Below are 20,326 nucleotides of genomic sequence, written 5' to 3'. Positions count from 1 at the left end.
AGTAAAAATGTAAAAGTAGGTGGCATTTAAAATGACCCTGAAGATTACCAAATAAATATTTACAAAAGGCTTCTTAAAATGTGTTCCACTGTTGGTATGAACTCTGGAAAGGCCTTCTTTATGAAAGACAACAACAGCTATCATATAAGCTTGTTTATTACCAAAAGTCTTCAAGTTCTGTAAATCCAACATGACAGCAGGTTTTAAAACTACACTCAGTGACCTATTCACTCTTTCTTCAGATTTCTACTAATTTACTAATTCTATCATGCAATAGCTTAAAGATCAGACGCTTCCTGCATCTAATCTGACAGCACAAGTAATAAAGACACTATTTTTTCTTCCAGTTACTGACCATCTCATAGCCATGCAGTGGTAAAAATTAACATGACCTTTTCAGTCACTATATATAGCCTGCTATATAGCCTAAAGCACAGAAGAGTGCTGACAAGGAACAGTAGGGGATGGGAGGGAAGGAAGCAAGCAATAGCACTTTTCCTCACTGGGGAGGCACTGAGGATGAACTTTTTCATCAACAGTTTTTAAGGCCACTCATTGGTTAGCTGGTGACGAGTCTCAGCTGTTTTCATGACTACAATGGATTTTCTTCTACACCATGAATGCACTCTGGTAAATTTTTTATATGATAATGTTTAGAAAGGCCATTACTGTAATTCTAGTGCAAGCTATCTCTGAATCCCTTATGCATTCTTCTAGTGCACATAAGGTGTATAAAATACGTCTTAGTAGTTAATCCCTTCTCTTCTGCTGCAAGTATTGAAGATCTAATCCCTGTTTAAAGAGAAAGAAAGATCAAAAACAGGAGGTCTATACAATACAAGCACTCCAAACCAAGCCAGGCAGATGTGAAGAAAATAGAGCAGCCTCTGTTCTCTTCCATGTGCACTGCATAGCAAAACCGCCACACCGACAGAAACAATACACAAAAGGTGAAGGAAAGCCCACCTGGGCATAAAGTTTTAAATGCAAGTTCCACACCAGATACACCCCCAAGTCCAGCAGCTCTCCAGTCAGCAGAGTAACTGATGGGCCATTCAATAAGGACTTCAAACAGTTATGGTACTCAGCACTGGGGAGTGAAGTCAGGCGTCTAATGCTTCCCCACGCCACAGTGAACCTACACATGGCTGGAAGCGACTGTCTTCTAAAACTAAAGGTTTTGTAAACCACAACACATAGGTTATTTTCTCTTTCCTTCTCTTAACCTCCCCCACTCCCAGCCTCAATATGTAGTGGCACTATGTACTGACCTGTCCCATGGCTGTTTGACATTGGGTAGTAAATCACTGTTTGAAGCTGCTCCAATAATATAACCTCATGACTCACATCACTTCAGTTGAACCCTAAATTACCAGATGCACTTCTACCACCTCCTACTCTGTCTACCACTGGCAGCAGAGAAGATGACAAGGCAGAACCTGCATTACCTGCAGACTTGACAGTAAAACAAAATAATTCATTTCAGTTCTAGAAATCCTAGGCCAAATATCAAGGTGACCTTCCCACACACATTCTTCAAAACCTTGTGTAACTACTTTATTAGATGTTGTTACTTTGACTGTTACTTGAGTTCTGTAATCCTCTGTGCTATTTGCCTATACTCCATTAATGGTTTCTCTAGGGTGATGTAAGTTGTAGCTTGACAGCAGTTCTCTATTTTCTTTTGATAATAAATAATTGATCACTGATGCTCTCAGCACAATTTTGTTCTTCCTCCAAGTTGGTTGTGCCAGTCATACCATTTTGGCAATGAATAATCTCCCTTGTGAGCTCAGCACGGTGCATCATTTCTTCTCTTTCCTCCAGAACAATGTGGAGAGATATGGAAAGAGCCCCAGAAGATCTCTGGACCCTCTTTTCACCCCCAACCAAGCACAGCTTGTCATCTCAAAGTCTAGATCTCTGCCTCTAGAGATGATGCTCTAAAGATCACTCTTCACTGAACTAATTTATAGGAAAATTCTCAGGTCATCTGCCTGCTATCCGTCAGTGTTTTCCAATAAAAAGTGCCTAATGTTCCTACTGAATTTCACTAAATAAATAACCAATAAGCATAGTCAGTTATTTTTTTTTTTACCCAAATCTTGTTAAAAATGGGAAGAAAAAAAAAGCAAAAAAACCCCACTCATTCGTTATTGCCCCATATTATGTGCTGAGATGCATAGAAAACTCTGATATAATTCTGTTTTCAGATTCTACCTTACTCTGTTTACAAATTAATAAGTGTATTTCTTCTAAGCAAGTTTAGTCAGAAAATTTCCACACATCTCTGGCCAATGCTGCCTAAATTGGATATTTCAAAAAGGACCTGTCCCATGACTGTTTAACACTGGATTGTAAATCATCATTCAAAGCTGCTGCAATAATGTAATCTCAAGACTCGTATCGCTCCTGTTAAACCCTAAATTACAGTAGTGAAAAGAAACTACAAACATACTTGGATAAGAGCAAACTCACAGGGTTTGAAGCAAACCTCGCTCCTCAGCATCAGCTCTCTAAAGCTTCAATTCCCAACAGCACCACAGTAACTGACCTGAACAGTAATCGGGGATTCACACTGGGTCTCCTGCCTGCTTACTGGAACACGTCCCCGCTTCCAGCCGTCTGCACAGGCTGACACCTGACCCCCCTGATCCACGAGCTGTAACACAGCCACCCCGCCTGCATATTCAGGCTTTTTCCCTCCGCTGTTGGATGAGCCACGTTTACTTATAAAGTGTTATTTACATCAAAATTCACTCTAGAACAAACCCATACACACAAATCTCAAAACCTGATTCTTCAGTGAGGTTGTAATGAGAGCAACCCAGGCAGGCAAATGACACGGCAAAGTTGCACAGATCTGTTTGTGAATTTCACTCTGATGATTGCTTTGGGGAAAATAAAAACAAAACCATAAGCTTCTTCACAATATTTTTCCCCGTCTCCAAAGAGAAACTAAGCACGTTACATTACCACCACGCAGCAGCCTATTAAATGAAAATCAGAAATCCTGCTGACTGAAAGTGACTCCTGCCTGTGGCGATACCAGGAGATACGCAAGTCATATCAAAGGAAACTGGTTTGTACAGAAGTACAACACTGGCTCAACAGTGCGAGACGACCTCGGCAGCTTCTCAGCCAGACCAAGAGAGGACTAGACCCCAGCACAATGCGTTTCAAGTCTGGGCCACATGTAAGATTGGGTCCAGTCCCAGCCCTAGTGGGGTCCATTTGGGCTGGGAGCCCTTGGAGAAAGCAAAGCCCTCAGGGCTGCAGCTCCAACCTCCTCATTGAGCTCTGCCTCTTCTTGCTGGGTGCTGCCGGCTGCCCAGTGGCCCTGTCTCTGCCACCTAGCTAGGTGTTTGCTGCAGGTGGGTCTGTATGGGATCAACACCTCACCTCCAGTGTGGGCTGCGGTGGTCTGCCTCCTTGTGCACGGCAAGAACACGTGCTCCACTTGTAATGTCACAGACTGCGTGCACCTCACCGCCTATCTCTGCACTTGAAATCAGTTTCAAGTCATTAAGCACACATACAGCACAACAGGATATTGAGGGGTGCTTTTATCTCAGTACAAAGGGGAATTCCATGCAGAAACTGCCTACCTATATTGGGATGGAGAATATCAAGAATCCTGAATATTACTAAGTACTTGCATTTGTGATTTCCGGAATATCATCCACGTATAGATAAGGGAAGAGAATTGAAGTATTTCTAAAGGAAAGGGTAACGACAAATTAGAAAATAAAATGCTACAACAGAGAATATAAATCTTTATATATAGTGGAAGAAGAGAAAACAAAATGCAAAGATTCTACCACAATTTACTGAACAGAGACTGTTTTGTACACGTCAGTCTACTCAAGTCATTAAAACGAGATAGACAAGGCCTGAAATAGCAGAACTGAAGTACCATTTAGTCATATTGAGATAAAATAAATACAGGAAATGCCTGTACTGAAATTGCTGAATCCTGATCCCAGAATTAGTACAGTTTATATAATGGCAGATGAATCTGCATCTTTTCTATTTATTTATCTGTTTACCATCTTCTGAATGTTTCTGTATGGCTCTAATCAACTAAGCTTTAGATTTTATTTGATCTCTTTGTTTTGGAGCCATATATTTTTCTGTCACATTCCCACTTAAATCAATTTATCGTGCTTGAAAAGCTCCGTGTGCCGAATTTGCTTGATCACAGAATCCCCTTGAGTTTTAGTTGAAAAGAAAAATGCACCCAGCTCACTGAAATCACGCCAAATAGCAGACTTGGCTACCAGATAGAAACCCGAAGATAAGACTGCACTGCAAAAAATCAAATCCAAGGAAATTAGAGCATGAGCAATGATTAAACAAATTACACAGCCTATTCTGCTCCATCTAATTTAAATATAGAAATGACATCATGCAGCCTTCTGATTCTGTCTCCTAGAGGAATCCACTCAGGAAATGCAGTTGGGTGGAGATGCGACTTGGTTGGAAGGGTGGGAAAGATTGCATGTACTTAAAAGAGGACAAAAGAAAAAAGAACAAACAGCCCATCTGATTTGTGTTTTCTTTTACTGCACTTGTGTAACCACAGAACAAATACTATATTTATAGTAATACATATATATAACAATTCAACTGCCTTCAACGTGAAGTTCAGTTTTCAGCCAACAGTGGCTGAAAAAGAACGTTATGCAATTCTGTATTTACTCTTTTACAGTGATATCTGTTGAATTTGCTCACTTTAAAATCAGATGATGATGTCTGTCAGCAGCATTGCTTCAAACTTAATATAAGATCAGAAAAATCAAACTGTGCTCTCCTTTCTTCCCCTTTCATTATCACTTGTAGTAGAGATGCAGAAAATGACACTTTAGCTGGAATTTTCTGAATGATGCAAGTAGCAGAATGGAACCTCACTCCTCTTCAAACTCTTCTGCAAAGCTAACAATTGTAAACCCGCATCTTTATTAGCAAAGCCAACAGATAAGACTTCAAAAGAGCTGAACTACTAAGAAAAATGCACTATTTTAACATTTTTTCTACTACTACAGCCAACCATTAAACCTACACTGACAACATTTAGATTGAGCTATATCTGGTGTCATCTCATGGGCCGTGTGCAGGGAAAACATGCTTTGAGAACAATTTCTGAAAGTTCTGCACACAGAAGACTTCCTTTTACCCTCAGGTAGTCACAGCTTCTATTTTCAGATACACTACAGTAATGACTGGGGAACCAAAGATACTCTCTTTCAGGTGAGCTCACACTTTGGGTGCACTATGCAAAAAGGCAGCATAGAAGGAAGACCAGAGGCATGTAATAAGAGACTTACAAATACAAGACGATGCTGGCATTGGCCATTTCCTTGCCTGGGCAGCTGTGAGCTGCCATCTACATTATGTCCTCCATATGGTGCTTCTCCATTATCTTTTGTATTTTTCTGGAGCAGAGCTTCAGCTGAGACAAAAGGTCACACCAGGAAGAGGTTTATGTTTTTAAAGTACTCTGACAGAACAGTAAATTCTGGAATTGCAGCAACATACGTGTCTTGTTCCTGATCACATATCCTAACCTGCATATCAAGCAAAAAACAAGTTTTTGTACTAGACAAGTCAGAAGTCAGCAAAAGCCTCTATATCAAGTTATTGCTCCAGCCTGAGGCTGTCACCTTCCAAATACTGAAGTCCTGATCCACACATTCAATACATCTTTGCATGACTGTTATGAGGAAGGCTTTACCTTAAGAAATGTATGTGGAACTAGGTATGTGCCACTGAGACAGAAAAAAGCTGCTAACCTTCCAGGGCACGCTGTGCTCCAACAACAGGCTGAAGTCATGCTCCTCCACTGAAATTCTTAAGGTCAGCACAAGGTCTGTGCAGTGCTTAAGCCCTAAAAATAGGTTTTATGTACAACTTAAATGACACTTAAACTGGCCTCATGTTGATACTGTATGAAGCAGTGGCTTTATCCATTGCACATAAATATTTTCTTCCCTCCCCTCACAAGGAGATTTGAAACGAAAAGAAAAAGCAAAATGGTGAGCTGACTTGGAACTCAGCTTTTCATACTTACTACCTACAAGCACAGAAGTATGTTGGTCTAAAATTTGTTTTCATCTGGAAGGAAACTCTGTGTTAAATATTAATTCCTCTCAAATCAATATAAACCTCTTAATGAGTTCAGTGGGGTCAGTCTAACATTGTGCCTTTGCTTCTCGCAGAAGCAAGCATCAGCTTCCAAAGTGATTGTTTCTACTACAATTGTGCCTAACAATAATGATGATATTTGGTAAATGCAAGCAAATAAGTAAATATACAAGGGAATTTCCTTTATAACATTAGTCTTACTTCAATGCTTTTAAAAATATTATTTTGATTACAGTGTGAGCTGCTTTAAAAGCAGCCTGTGCAACTCTCTCAGCAACACTGCTGTGAAATCAAAACAAGTATAATACCAAATAATTAGGGGGAAACCTAAAGACAAACTAAATAATTATAATTCCAGGAGTATGACTGAACATAGTCTACTCCTCCTGGTGCATGGAAATAAGCATATTGCGGCACAGAAAGCCACTCATAATCAGTCTGGTATCACTTGACAGGACCCCAACACACCCAGGCCTCCCAGCTCAGTCAGCAGGCAGTGCGACGGCACCGCTGGGACGGTACTGCCAGCACAAACCTCTTATAGACTCAACTTCCCAAATCCAAAGGAGTCCCTTGCTTAGACAGCATAGTATAATAGATGCTGCCTATGGTAATTCCCCACTGGAGTTCGTAATGCTTCAGCTATTTTCTAACACAGTGTTTGGTTATACTGCCTACTTCGCCATACACAGTCTAACATTTCATTGCCCTCATGTTTCAGGCTCCCCATAAAGTCCTGTGAAACACAGTCTCTTCTGATGGACTTGCAAGACATCATCTTACCTGATGATACCAAAACTTATTTGGATTGGAATGACTGATTTTTATCAAAGCGATATGCAAACACACAGTAGCAGTGGTTCAGCTGTGCCATAATACAGGGATCAGGTAAACTGCATTAACATTCTGCAATGCAATGGCATTATTTGCATAGGGCGGCTTTTAAGGTTTTTTCCTCTGACTGGAGCCAGAGAAAGCAACTTCCTCAAACCATGGACATCTTATTTAGCAGTCAGTCCCTCACCAAGTCTAAAAAGCCCTCACACCTAATGCTGTTCTGCAATTGAATCTTGCTGTGGGGGGGTTCTCAAGCAATCCTTTAGGCAAGAAGTGACATTACTCATTTTACCTCGTCCCTAGAAACACTTTCAAACCTTGGGACAAGAGGGGACAGTGATAATCAGAAGCATGTAGGGATGGGAAACAAGAAAAAAAGTCCCACTGGAAGCTTAATATTTGAAAATAAAGAAAAGTTAGTAAGACAGATGGAAGGGAAAATGTTTTAGATAGGAAGGAGTTATGGGTAGGAGGTGAGTGCAATACATAGCCTAAACAGAACTCTCTTAATTGGAAAGGAGGAAAGTCAAGAAGTCCTAGTAATTTATATACAGCTTGTCTCAAACTAATTAGACACTGTGGTTTCAGAAACAACAAAAAAACTAAGATAACCATAAAAAATTGAAAGGACTCTCTAGAGGGATCCTCCACAGTTCACTGAACAGATGAGTTATCACAACGAGTGCACAGATTTCAGGGAATATAGCTAACTATAAGAGGGAAAGGAAAAAAAAAAAGTGAGGTGGCCCATGGATATGCCTAATAAATGAACTCTCTTCTTGCCTCTTGTTGCCACCAAAGCAAGCAGTTTTATCAGTTGATGTCATTGAAACAGCTGAGTAATTTCACAACCGACAGAATCTAGGCTCATTGAAGCTGGTTGCCTTTGTGACAGTTTAGGCTTAAAGATTCTGCAGATCCGGATGAACAGCACAAACTACAACATCAAGCCTCCAACAATTTTCTAGTCACAAGCTTAGTTTCTGGTTTTCATAGTGAAACACTGTTTATGTTTGTTATTCTTTATCTCATGGCATTATGATATCAATAATAAACAAAACCGGAAGAAAATAGGATATAAAATGTAAGCTTTAACGGATTTAAAATAGTATAAGCCAAGCAGTGTCCAAACCACCTCATAATCAAAAGTTCTCTGAAACTCTGAGGAGTGACTTGTTTAAAGAAATTATGCAACTTTCTTCCAGATTTATTCAGCCAGGTAAAAATAATTTAAATCCACTTGGTTACCATTTGAAAATTACTCAGATTGTTATTTTTCAGACTGAACATCAAGCAAGTAGCCTAGTTTGAGTAGGCTGATAGTTCAGTGTGGGCAGGAGTTTCATATTAAGAAGCCTTAGTTTCTATTCCTTTTTTGAATGGGAATTTCTTTCACAGGGCAATATATAACCACAAAAACATCATCGCTCTGATTATTATTCCTTATTATCAGCCTTCGTTCTCTCTATGATCTGTCATGTTGAAGACTAAAACAGCATTTGAGATGTACAGGTTGTCACGGTAATGAAGATGCACTGTAGATTTTCTTAAATGGAAAAAAAAAACAACAGAAAAGAGGTATGTTAAAGCTGAACCTACACATGACCAGAAGAGAAAAATTAAACTAGAGGAATAAAAAAAAATGGAGACAACTCACAAGAGGCAAAGTGCGAAGTACTGAACTAAACCGAATAACAATCTTTCTGGAAAAATAAGAGTGGAAGGAAAAGAATATAACACCAAACCAGTCTCCTCCTCTATCCAACAGAGCCCTGAAATCAGCTCAACTGGGTGCTACACAGAATGACAGGTCAGATCCTGCCTCTCCCTCCTACCATCCAGGAAGGCTCACAATGCACTTAGAGGCAGGATGCAGGCAAGTGACACAGCATAAAAGGTGCGGAATGGCACAAGTTAACTAAATACAAGATGTGGATGCTTCACCAGGCATTTTTGTTCAAATAAAGCAAGTAAGATTAAATCAGAGTATGATAGCTGAGAACAAGACGTTCACTGCTTTGATATCCCTCCTAGGACAGACCTCCAAAGGCTGAACCTTATATGCCTTAGAAAACACGCTCCCATCCGAACAAATGATGTTTGTCACACCCTTGCACCGAAGCTGTACCACCAAAAAAGCAGGTAACTAATGAAGAAAAACTAATATTCCAAAGAGAGGTTTAACTAGATATAACCAGATTCAAAAGGACACAGCTATTGCTATCATACTTACGTGGAAGAACCACACAAATTGTTATGACAGAAGACTGTAACCAACCAACTGTAAGACCAAGAGAAATAAGACTGAAGACTCACTAACAGACCATTAAACCATATGCCAAATACTGCATATGCACCAACACAGCAGTTCTGTGAGGCAATTTGGCAAGGAAATTCCTCTTCTGAGGGGCAATGAGAAAAGCTGATTCCTGCACTAAGGCTCCTCCAGAAACAATTTGCCGAGCCCAAGCATCCAGAACCCATCAGCAGAAATGCCCAAGTACTGGCCTCTTAGAGGAAAGACAATTTCTATTGAACTGACTAAAGATGCTCTCAGTGAAACACGTTTGTAGTGTTTAATTTGCCATTCTGTAAGACCTGGCTTTTAAAAGTACATTCTAAAACTTATGTTTCATTATAAAAATGATATACCTGACGGCAAGCTCACTGGAAATCGAACCAGTTTTCTGAACTTCTGTGTGTCCATTCGACTCAAGCAAACAACCATTTCTTCTGTGTACCTGCCTTGCACATGGCTAAAAATAATTTCAGCAGCATATTGAAATCTCAACCTACCCCATTCGACAGATAGGTTTAATACAGCCAGGACATACAGTAGCTCATTAATTTTGAAAGTTAAACTTCTTTGTAGTCCTTCTTTCAATTGTTCAATTCTTAGAAATCTTTGTATTTCCTGCTCCTTCTTTATGGAATCATATTTTGTTTGTTTGTTTAAAGGATATCAAAAAAGTAGTAAAATAAACATGTTAGGCTGTGCTGGGAAGGCCCCACCACCTGGTTCCCATGAACCGTGCCTGTTCTTTTTTCAAGCCCATTGGAAGCAATGTACTACAAGGGATAACGTTTACACAAAGCAAACAGCAGTACTAGATAAACACGCTGTTTTTACACGGAGAGCAAAGCACATTAGTTTTCAGAGGGCAGCACTCATTGTCACCCACTTCACTGGGCAGCAGCCAGCTGAGCAGTCTGTACACATGCTGGCTGGCTAATGGCCCCAGGTGTAACTCCAAACTAGCCACCACATACATTTGCTAGCATAAGTAGATAAATCATGGAAGCTGGAGTTAATATCTGCGGCAGAAAAGACACAAAAATGGAAAGGAAATAAACTTTTTCAGTAAAATTTTTCAATCATTTTCAATAGCTGTGATTATTTTTACATCCCAAACTTATTTTTCAACTTCAATTCCTCTTATTAGCAGGTCTCTTGTGTTTTCACTTGTGACCATGTGATGTCCTAAAGCTGCAACTTTTCAGTTTTGGGAGATACCAGTACTGAAGGTGTTAAGCATCTGAAACAGATGGAATGGCTTAGGAATGCATTGCTATTGCTCGCTGTCGCAGCGGTAAGATACATACGTGGGCATTCTTATACACTCCTGATGGAAGAGAGGCAGGTTTTATTGAGAAGGAATATGATAGACTTCAACCTTTTTTCCGACAGCAAGACGAATGATTAATTCTTGAAGCAAGAGTACTGCTGTACTGGGATGAGACTTTCAGTCCTTCTAGAAGACAAGGTCCCTGGCAATACTAAAGTTAGAACACTTCCTAATTGAAGGGCTACTTAATTTGCAATCACCTACACTCCAGTCTATTCTTGTAGGACTTTTTCTCTATTGTGAAGCAAGACAGATAAAGCTTGTTATTGTCCCTTTAATATTGTGTATCCACTTACCATTCAAAGAAAGTCTTTATATAGAATATGTAGTAAAATAAGCTACAGTATGAGTCACACTGCAAGAGTCCATGCTTCTTGAGCGTTATGAGGCACCAGAGGAATCAAATGACTTGCATATGAAGAAGAGGCATTATTCACCAAGCCACAAGTATAATTATAAAACAGCCTTTAAGAAAGGTTTCATTAACAGAGAGAAAAAGCCACCTTCATATCTAAAACCATTTTACATAATTCTTCTGCTAACTTGCAACTCTAAAACCATATTAGAAACAAATGCTGCAAAGAATACTATAATAAAAACCAAACACATTGGAAATAAGACAAACAATTTTTTCCAATTTTATATAAATACAATTATATATATATGTATAGATTTTTAAAAAACTGTTAACTGCTTTTTATTTGGTCTGTCTTCCTTCAAAAAGTGGTTCTGGGCACCACAGTACAAAAAGGACATGAAACTGTTGGAGAGTGTCCAGAGGAGGGTGACGAAGATGGTGAAGGGCCTAGAGGGGAAGACATACGAGGAGCGGCTGAGGTCACTGGGCCTGTTCAGCCTGGAGAAGAGGAGGCTGAGGGGGGACCTCATCGCAGTCTACAACTTCCTCGCGAGGGGGAGTGGAGAGGCAGGTGACCTGTTCTCTGTTATCACCAGTGACAGGACCCGCGGGAACGGTGTCAAGCTGAGGCAGGGGAAATTTGGGCTGGACATCAGGAAGAGGTTCTTCACAGAGAGGGTGGTTGCACACTGGAACAGGCTCCCCAGTGAAGCAGTCACTGCACCAAGCCTGTCTGAATTTAAGAAGAGATTGGACTGTGCACTTAGTCACATGGTCTAAACTTTTGGGCAGACCTGTGCGGTGCCAGGAGTTGGACTTGATGATCCTTATGGGTCCCTTCCAACTCGGGATATTCTATGATTCTATGAAAAATTCTGAGGGAAATTTAGTGTTATAGAATAAGGAAGCTGTACACATATGCCTGACATATTTAACTGCCTAGTTTTCAATTAACAAGTATTCCCCTACATACTGCTGGCTATTTGTTTAGGGAGCATCACAGAATACAATTTTAGCATTGTACAGTCCCTTTAATTTTATAACCCTCAAATTTCAGTGAAAATCTTGATGGCTTTTAAGTAAGATGACCCCTGTTCTCTCTATTTATACAAGCTTATTATTTGTGCAATTCCTAAGGAGTTAGAGGAAAGTCCACTATATACAACTGTGTTGGCATAGATCCTCAGCTGTCATAAATTAACGTTTCACTGGCTTCAGTGAAACAGATTTATATTAATTGATCTGTTCCAATGACACTAATGATCATCAGTCATCTTGTAGAAAGGCATATTTTCCACTAACTGGTACTGTGGAAAAGATCTCAGGAGATCTCTGCTATATTCCCAAGTCACCATGACTAATCCTTAAACCAAACCTGGTATATAAAGACATATTTAGCTGAGAAATATGAAGTTTGACTAGTCTGCAGCCTTAAGGAGATCTACTGTTCATTTCTGCAGTGGGAAATTTCATCGCTGGGAAGGGCCACATCCAGACAGCCTATGTCCCACCTGTGCCCTAGGCCCTCTTCTATTCACAGGCTCTGTTGCATTGCCTTACAAATAGGGAACATGGACGAGCACAGGACTTACAAGTTCTGTGCCCCCAGTCTGTATGTAAAAGAAGAATCACATAGCAGCTTCATAACTCGCTTTTACGCCCAAAAACCACAGCAGGTTCTAAGAGCAGCAAACAAAAGCTTAAGGAAACGGGTATTAAATACTCTCAACACTTTCTTGAAAACACCTGGCAGTAACTTCTCATGGCAAAATCAAAAGTTTTCACATCACCAGTATCACCTAAGTTTGGCAAACTTGACAGGTACTACAAATCTCACACGATTAGAAACAGCAGCGTAAATAGGCCTGCAGACCTACTCAATGACTACATTCTCCAGTGAGGGTCAGTAGTGCTGGCTTCGGACAGAGCTCATCCTTCCCGCAAACAGAAACAAGTGGGGAAATCCAGATGGAAAAAAAAAGTGTAAAAGTGTGCTAGTGCACAAATACCTAATAAGAAATTGTTTGTCAACAAGAGCATGGATAAAAACTGTTACAATTGCTACAGGTGCCCAAAGGTGCCATTTTAAATGTTATTAAAGAAGTAAGCAAAGAAGAGCCAAAGTAAAATTAACTAAAAAAGTGCCAAACAAGATCACTACCAGCACAGATCTGCTGATTCACTCTGCCTCAAGAAAGAAACTAAGGACCTGATATACCACTGTTACTCCAATTTCACACCAGTATGACTTTTTGCAAGATATGTAGAACTCCAATAATGCTCAATTACCTGGTTAATTAGAGCAACAGAGATGCGATTCAGCTGAGGTGTCCAGTGTGCATTCTAGAAGCTGGAAGAGATGACGATGGTCAGAAAAGCTATTTCAAACTACCAGAAGATGAAAGGCAGAAGCAACAAGTCTTTGGACTCAACCAACATTCTCTTTGCTGGAGCAACAGTTCCACTAAAGAGAAGTAGATTGTCTTTTCTCTAGCTTGCACAGAGCTACATTTTATTTAGATCTATCACCATCATCCTAAACAGTACAAAGAACAGTAGCGCACATGCATATAAAAAAACCTCCTGAAGTGGCTCTGTCTACAAGAAACAGCTACAAAGAAGCTGAGCCAAATCATCTCTGAATTTATCAGTATGTTTTGGAAGTTTCTGAAAGATAAAAGATGTCTCCCCTTAGAACTATAATTCTCAGTGTCACATGTTAGGCTTTGCTTACTAATGAGAGTCAGTACTATGTTTGATCTGCTTCTTTATGGTTCTCCTCTCATGTCTTGCAGCAGGACGGTCAAACCTCTGCAGCTACAGCATCCAAAGCCCAGTTTTGTGATGTCCCCTTGTCACACAGCCCACACCACGGCCCCCTCCCTTTCTGCACGGACAGGTGGCAGAGTTGTCTGCTGGCACTGAAACAGCCTGAGGGGCAGCAAGAGACACTTGGCTACTAGGCAGCATGCTGGCCAAACAGCTGCCACCCTGGTACCTGACAGGAAAAAGCAGAAGGACAAGTAAAAGAACCTGCATGCCAGGCATGACCTGTTGGGCAGCAGGGTTATTCATGAGGGGCTCTTTGATTCAAGCGCTCTATCAGCGCATCGCCATCCTGGTGAACACAGCCCACTGGAATGCTACTGAATGAAGTACTTATTTGTAAAATGCTTCAAGATAAGTAGATTAAGGATACCACAGAAGTGCCAGCCAAAATAACGTTATTCTGACACTGCATTCCTTCAGGAATATACAGATGCACGGTACAGAACGTAATTGGGCTGATATCTCTTTAAATATACATCATTAGAGCTCCAATGAGATTCCCGTCAGTGTCAGTAAATCTGTGTACAAAGAACTACTCATTTGATTACCGTACAATGCAAAATCCCATGCATATATCCACAATGATTATATATTCAGCACATTCCCTTTAATGTCAGTACATCAACCGTGCTTCAGCTGAGATTTAGCATTCACCGCCACATTCAGGCAAGTATTGTCTTGCTTTCTCATCTCCCACACTTGATCTGCCTCTTTAAACTTGGCATTTCTAGCAACCTCTCTAGCTAGGTTTTAAAAGTAATTCTTCTCTCCTGCTCAATAAGCAAGAGAACAGTATATAATTTCCTGTTTTATGTACATCTGGCACTGTAGAAAGAACCACTGCAAATCTTACCAAGGCAGCAGAAAAAAATAGCTAAAAATCCTCCTGCATGGAAAACGGCTCTGCAGCATTGGCTATAAAACCCACTACATATTATATGAAAGGTTAGCGGATTTCCTGGCAGAATATAGTACAGTATGTGGGATTTGATAGCTATATAGAAATAGAGCAGAGAGAGCGCCTTCCATCAAACACTAAATGATGAACCTCAGCCCGATTTTTCCCTGTACTAAATTAAAAATGCCAAGCGAAATCTGGCAGGAGTCTACACTTTCTAGTGTTAATATTTTGAGTGATAGCCTACACAAAGCATCTGCAACCATCTTCCCTATTTAACTGGCAAACAAGCTGAGGGTACAAAATCTCCCAAAGCACCAGAATGGCTTAAGCAACCACGCTCCATTTATAGCAACAGCTTAGACACTTCAGAAACTATACAGCACTCATTCAGTGACACAGGGGACAGAATTTAAAGACATTTCAACATTCGAGACACAGTTACCCAAGCATTGGCCCTCTTAATAATCCCACAAGAAGCAAATGACAACTTGGGGTTTCTGTGTCAAGTTAGGAACTCCTATCTTTATCAAGCTTCCAACTCCAAAAAGAGGGCTATTCAATGAAGATAACCCTCTGTTAAAATACAATCTCAAACCAGGGAATCATGATGAAGTTCACCTTTGCAATGACAGAATCTGACAAGGGCATGTAACTGCCGGGTGTGACTGTGCAGGGAGTGATCTCAGAGTAATGTTAGAAGCTTATAAAGCAGCAGGAGATAAAGAGCTTGGTGTTTCATTCAGGCTGTTCGAGCACAGAGCAGACTGCCTGGATCTGAGGCCCGCTGAGGCAGGTGGTTCCCTGTTTTCCCTCATTGCACACATGTAGACATCCCTTCCTAGGGGACTAGAGAGCACAAGCAGGCTGAGAGGCTAGATTCAAACTACCAGAAGATGTGACCTTTCAGCCACTTGTAATCTCTTGAACTTTCCCTATCAGCAAAGAGCAACGTTGCCTTCCAAGCCTTCCCGCAAAATCCTAGCTCTTCAGCTGTCTGTCAGCACTCAACCGTGTTAAGGAGCCTGGGCGGGAAGTACCTGAGGTCTTGGCACTGTCTGTGAAGCCACGACTAGTCCGTGGAGCTTGGATATTTGCCAGGTTGTTTTACTGGCCCTGTCTGCAGGAGCACTGCCTACCTAGGGGTCAAATACCTACAAAAACCTGTCCTGTGCATTTGTGGAAATTAACTTGGAACCTTGCCATACACTTACGTAAGGTCATGACACGATGTAGTTGCTTGTCGGTACTGATATTTATTGAAGTGGAATAAAGCGCTATTCATGAGGTGAAAGCCAGCCCAATGTTTTATTCAGAATTAAAATGCTTTTTCCAAAGAGGATGGCTTTTTCCAGTGTGGTAAGTACTAGGCCAATTCTGTTTCCCTTAGTGTCAAAGGCAGCTTCTGAAAACAGCAGCCCTAATTTGAACCATTACGCTGGCTGCTCAGGGCAACTCCGATCTGGCAAGCCAGCACCATCTCCCTGGGGGATGAATACAGCTAAGGGTAAACAAGCAGGCACAAAAATTGGAACTTGGGCACAAGGGTAACTAGGGACTGAAAAGGCTCTCCTGGTTAACTGGAAAACTAAATTTTCCTATTGTGAGCAAGCTGGAGGGAAGCTGGTGAAACTCTGTTATAACAAACTGCATTTCGGAAGTGTTCTGCCCAGAGAAAGGCCAGGACCATTAGTGAGACACCAGCAGGAATTTTAATTTAAATTTCATTACGACTGAAATTATTACTGTCCAGCAGTGGGGACTATATATTCCTCCCAGGCCTCCATTCTGTCTGAATTCAACACAACATACCTGCAGCCTGGACATTTAGGTTAAACCAAAAATTTAATCTACCATGTACATTTTTTCTAAACACATTTTCACTGAGCTATTGCTGCATGCCATTATAATTTAAATTATGAAGGTACGTGATACATACAGCTGACACCGACTTCAAATTGTTAAAGAGAATGAGGTACAGTTGTATGTCTCATTACCAGGTCATATGATTAATCCTAGAAATTTCCACAAGGAGCAGACCTACAGCAACAATGGCAGCCAGTTTACATTTTTAGGGCATTGCTATCCAATGGCAAGGTCAGCCCAGACTCAAAAACCTTTCTGACAATCCTGTGATAAGATTCAAAATAGATTTTGCAGATTGCTGGAAACCTGTTCCTGGCTCTTCAGTGCCCTTTTAAGAGGTGACAGAAATCATTAATATTAGTAAAGTCAAAGGCACTGGCTGAACTCAGGGAGACCTAACAGAGGACTGCACTTGGAATGAAACCACCAGGACTTTAATGTTAGGCTGGGAAGTGTTTTTACAGATTTTTTGTAACTATAAATAAAAATTATAGCAGTATTTTTTGAAAAGTTCTTCTTCCCCTAACATGGTAAGGCTTACATCAACAAAGATCTCAAATGCTAAGCTTTCGTTCAGGTGTAACTATATCTAATTTACACTTCAAGAAATTCATATCAATAGTGGATGTAGCTATTCAACACCATCCTCTTGCAGGCCTCCTCTTGCACCCTCTTCCCTCTCTCTCACACCTTATTCTACATCAGTAGATAATCACCTACACATCCAGTTTTAAAACTTAGTAGACATTGATGAGACTGAGTGGCAATACATGATGTTACTCTGTCTACAAATCTCATTTCTTGGAATTCCTTTCCTAAAAAAAACAGTGCAAATGTAGACTACATCCAACTCTTCACACCTTCCCATGTAGCCCATGGCTGTAGGCAGTGGCTCCACAATACAAAGCATTCAACCCAACGAAGGCCTACAGCCTGCTCAGGTGTTGGCTCCTACTCCTGTGCCCAACATGTCATCATCTTCATCAGGTCTGCAAAGATGGAGGGGGGGGGAGGTTCCTACGGTGGACAGGGATTAATGAACAAATTTAAATCTTTCAGAAATTGCTGCAGACAGAAAAAAGAATAGCCAGAAAGGGGCAAGGCAAATATTGAGAGAACATTGCAATCAGCCTCTTTGTAAGTTGAGAAAATAGCCACATTTTTTTTCCATAAAAGACCATATCCAGTTAGACATTTGCAGAAATAACCAAAGCACCATAAAACTCTTAAAAAAATAATAAAAGAAACAGATCAGTTGGTTTGGTTTCCAATGTTAACATATATATTTTACATCTTATACATAACATCTTAGCAATCTTTCAATGCAAACAAAGATTATGCACACATACGTACATACTGCCTGTATTCCACTCCATACTACAATTCAGAGCATCTCACTGAAGCAATTTAATTAACATCAGCCAGAAAAGAAAAATGTATTGCTACAACATAAAGGTGATTCAAGATCAATATGTATAATCTTTCTTCTCATAAAAATAATGAGCCTTTTTCTACTGAAAGAAAAGCTAAAACAACAGTTGACCCTTCCGTCCACCCTGAATTTGTATGCGCTGTCTTGTTTTTGACTGTACAAAGATGAATACCCAGATCAGCCAGCCATTTCTAATTGTTTGTCTTCCAGATCACAGAGCATGTTAAAAAGAATCTGACTGGAGCTGGCACCGCTACTCTTTGGCCTGTTCACAGAGCAGGAAGAACCTAGGTTCTGTATGTTGCCTGCATATCACACTTTTACCAAGCTTTCTGGTTTGAAAGAGTACTTTGGAAATAACAGTAACCCTTCAGGCTTTGTTCTTCAATTTTTACAGTATTTTGAGCTGTTTTGTTTCTACTAAGTTGATAGCAGACAACTACTGAGAAAAGAAAATTAGACAATGATCTTAGCAAGAGTCCCTGAATGACCCAGTACGAAACACATTTGGACTATTTCCAGAACCTTTTGTGTCACACCCTAGTTATCATGTGCTGTTACGTTGGATCACATTACTTACAGAAACAAAGATAGCAACACCAAACTCATACGCATCAAATGGGACAGTCTATTCTCTTCACAAATTACTATCACAACTTTCAAACTGAAATTAAAATTGAACCAATTCAAACTATGCTGCTTTCCATGTCCCAATACCCCATTCCATGATCTTTTCCATTAGAGTTCCGGCAGTGCATTTAAGTAACTGTACAGGATGTCTATCCATTCTTTTCCCTCTCTGCACTAACTGTCCTAGAGTCTTCTGTAAAGCTCATATGCATATCTAATTATTTGGCTGTCCTTGTGACCCATCAGAGTACAAAAACAGGCAGGCATTTAAAACAGGCAGGCATTTGGTTTCCATGCCCTTTTGAGAGCAGATTTTATCAGCAGCCATCCACTGGAGCTCAAAGAAAGAAGCAGGCAAACAGAGGAAAAGGCTGGTGTGGGAGCTGCATGGGTCATAAGTACAGCCACAGCTAAGATGACCACAAGCCTAACATCCTTTTTTGCTGTGGGGCTGCCCACCTCAGGCCTGGGATTTTATTGCACATTTTAGATCATGTCCTCTTCCACATTTCCAGAGGGGAAATTTAAACCGAGTCTGTGGATCTATCTGGGGATTTAATTATCTTCAAACTATCACTAGGAATAAAAGTTGTAATGAATTTATCTAAAAATCAACTAAACTTCCCACCCTCCCCTGCAATTTCCCCTGAAACACTCGCTGAATAATTTGCCAATTAAAAGCTAGACAGTCCACAAGTTCACTAGTCGTTCATTTACAAAAAGACACAGGGCATCCATTTTAATGCTGCAGTCACGTTTTAATCAAATATTCATCCTCAGAGGTCTTTGAAGAGGAGGAGGGAAGAGATATGCTCTCTTTGACAAGTCCATTCTTAAGATATTTTTTTTGGCTTAACAGTTATCAGGTCAAACAAGAATGCAGCAGGCAAGTCATGGATTAAATGGTATTTTCAGTAAATAGGACTCAGCGACATCAAGCAAGAGTCAGAATGCACAAGCTGAGGGGGACAGGACAATAATCAGGACATGCATTAACTTCCAAAGTTTGCCATTGTCCAATTGTTTTGGATAGCGTGCATGACAGCGCAGGTCATCTACTGGAGCAGGCAACTTCAGACTAGGGGCTGCAAAAGCTCAAGGCCTCCTTGCACCAGAAGTTCCATGAGGAAATGTGACTTGATCTAATTTTGGAATCTGGAAAAAAGACAAACATCAGGAAGGAAGTTTAAAAATATTTGGAAGAAAGTCCTTTCAAAGGAAAAGGAAACTCAAACCAGATATATTCAAATAGTAAAAAGTCAGCATCAAACTGCAGTGACATGTCTCTTTGGAAACAACACACAAGGACTGCTGGTCCCTCTCTGGAACACTTCAGACAAGGAGCAGAAGTCACTGCTGTCTTTGGAAGGGTTTAACCCAGTGGTTTCCAGTTGTTCCTGTATGTACTGGTACTGCAGCCCTCCAACTGTTTACATCCAACACACACTAAACGCTACTGAACTAGGTCTGCACAGAGCTCCACAAAATCTCCATTCACTTTCAGACACTCCTATCCTTAGAACAACCTTTGAAACAGAAGTCTGGAAAACTCCAGACTCCATGGATGATAAACCAGCATGAGATCTTCTAAGAAAAAGGTAAAGAAAACTACTCTCAGATTCCTGGGAAAAATACGTGTTCCCCTATTTCCGTACGAACTTTTCAGTACCATGCACACGCTGTCAGCTAGTATAATCCTCTGTGAA

At 40.5% G+C, this 20,326-nt stretch overlaps 1 protein-coding gene and 1 long non-coding RNA gene across 2 annotated transcripts in view; both read right to left on the bottom strand.

Annotated features, from left to right (window-relative positions):
* The window catches only part of RAPGEF4 (Rap guanine nucleotide exchange factor 4), a 154,033-nt gene that overhangs the window by 82,067 nt on the left and 51,640 nt on the right, over positions 1-20,326 (bottom strand).
* Positions 10,493-20,326, bottom strand: part of LOC310901920 — a 39,321-nt gene continuing 29,487 nt past the window's right edge. The window contains exon 3 of the long non-coding RNA XR_014586314.1: positions 10,493-19,775. This is a non-coding gene — a long non-coding RNA (uncharacterized lncRNA). The remainder of the gene's footprint in view (positions 19,776-20,326) is intronic.

This window comes from Anser anser (assembly GCF_964211835.1).
Source record: "Anser anser genome assembly, chromosome: 6".
Classification (NCBI taxonomy): Eukaryota; Metazoa; Chordata; class Aves; order Anseriformes; family Anatidae; genus Anser; species Anser anser.
The sequence above is the reverse complement of the archived record's forward strand: the minus strand, read 5'-3'. Positions and strand labels throughout refer to the sequence as shown.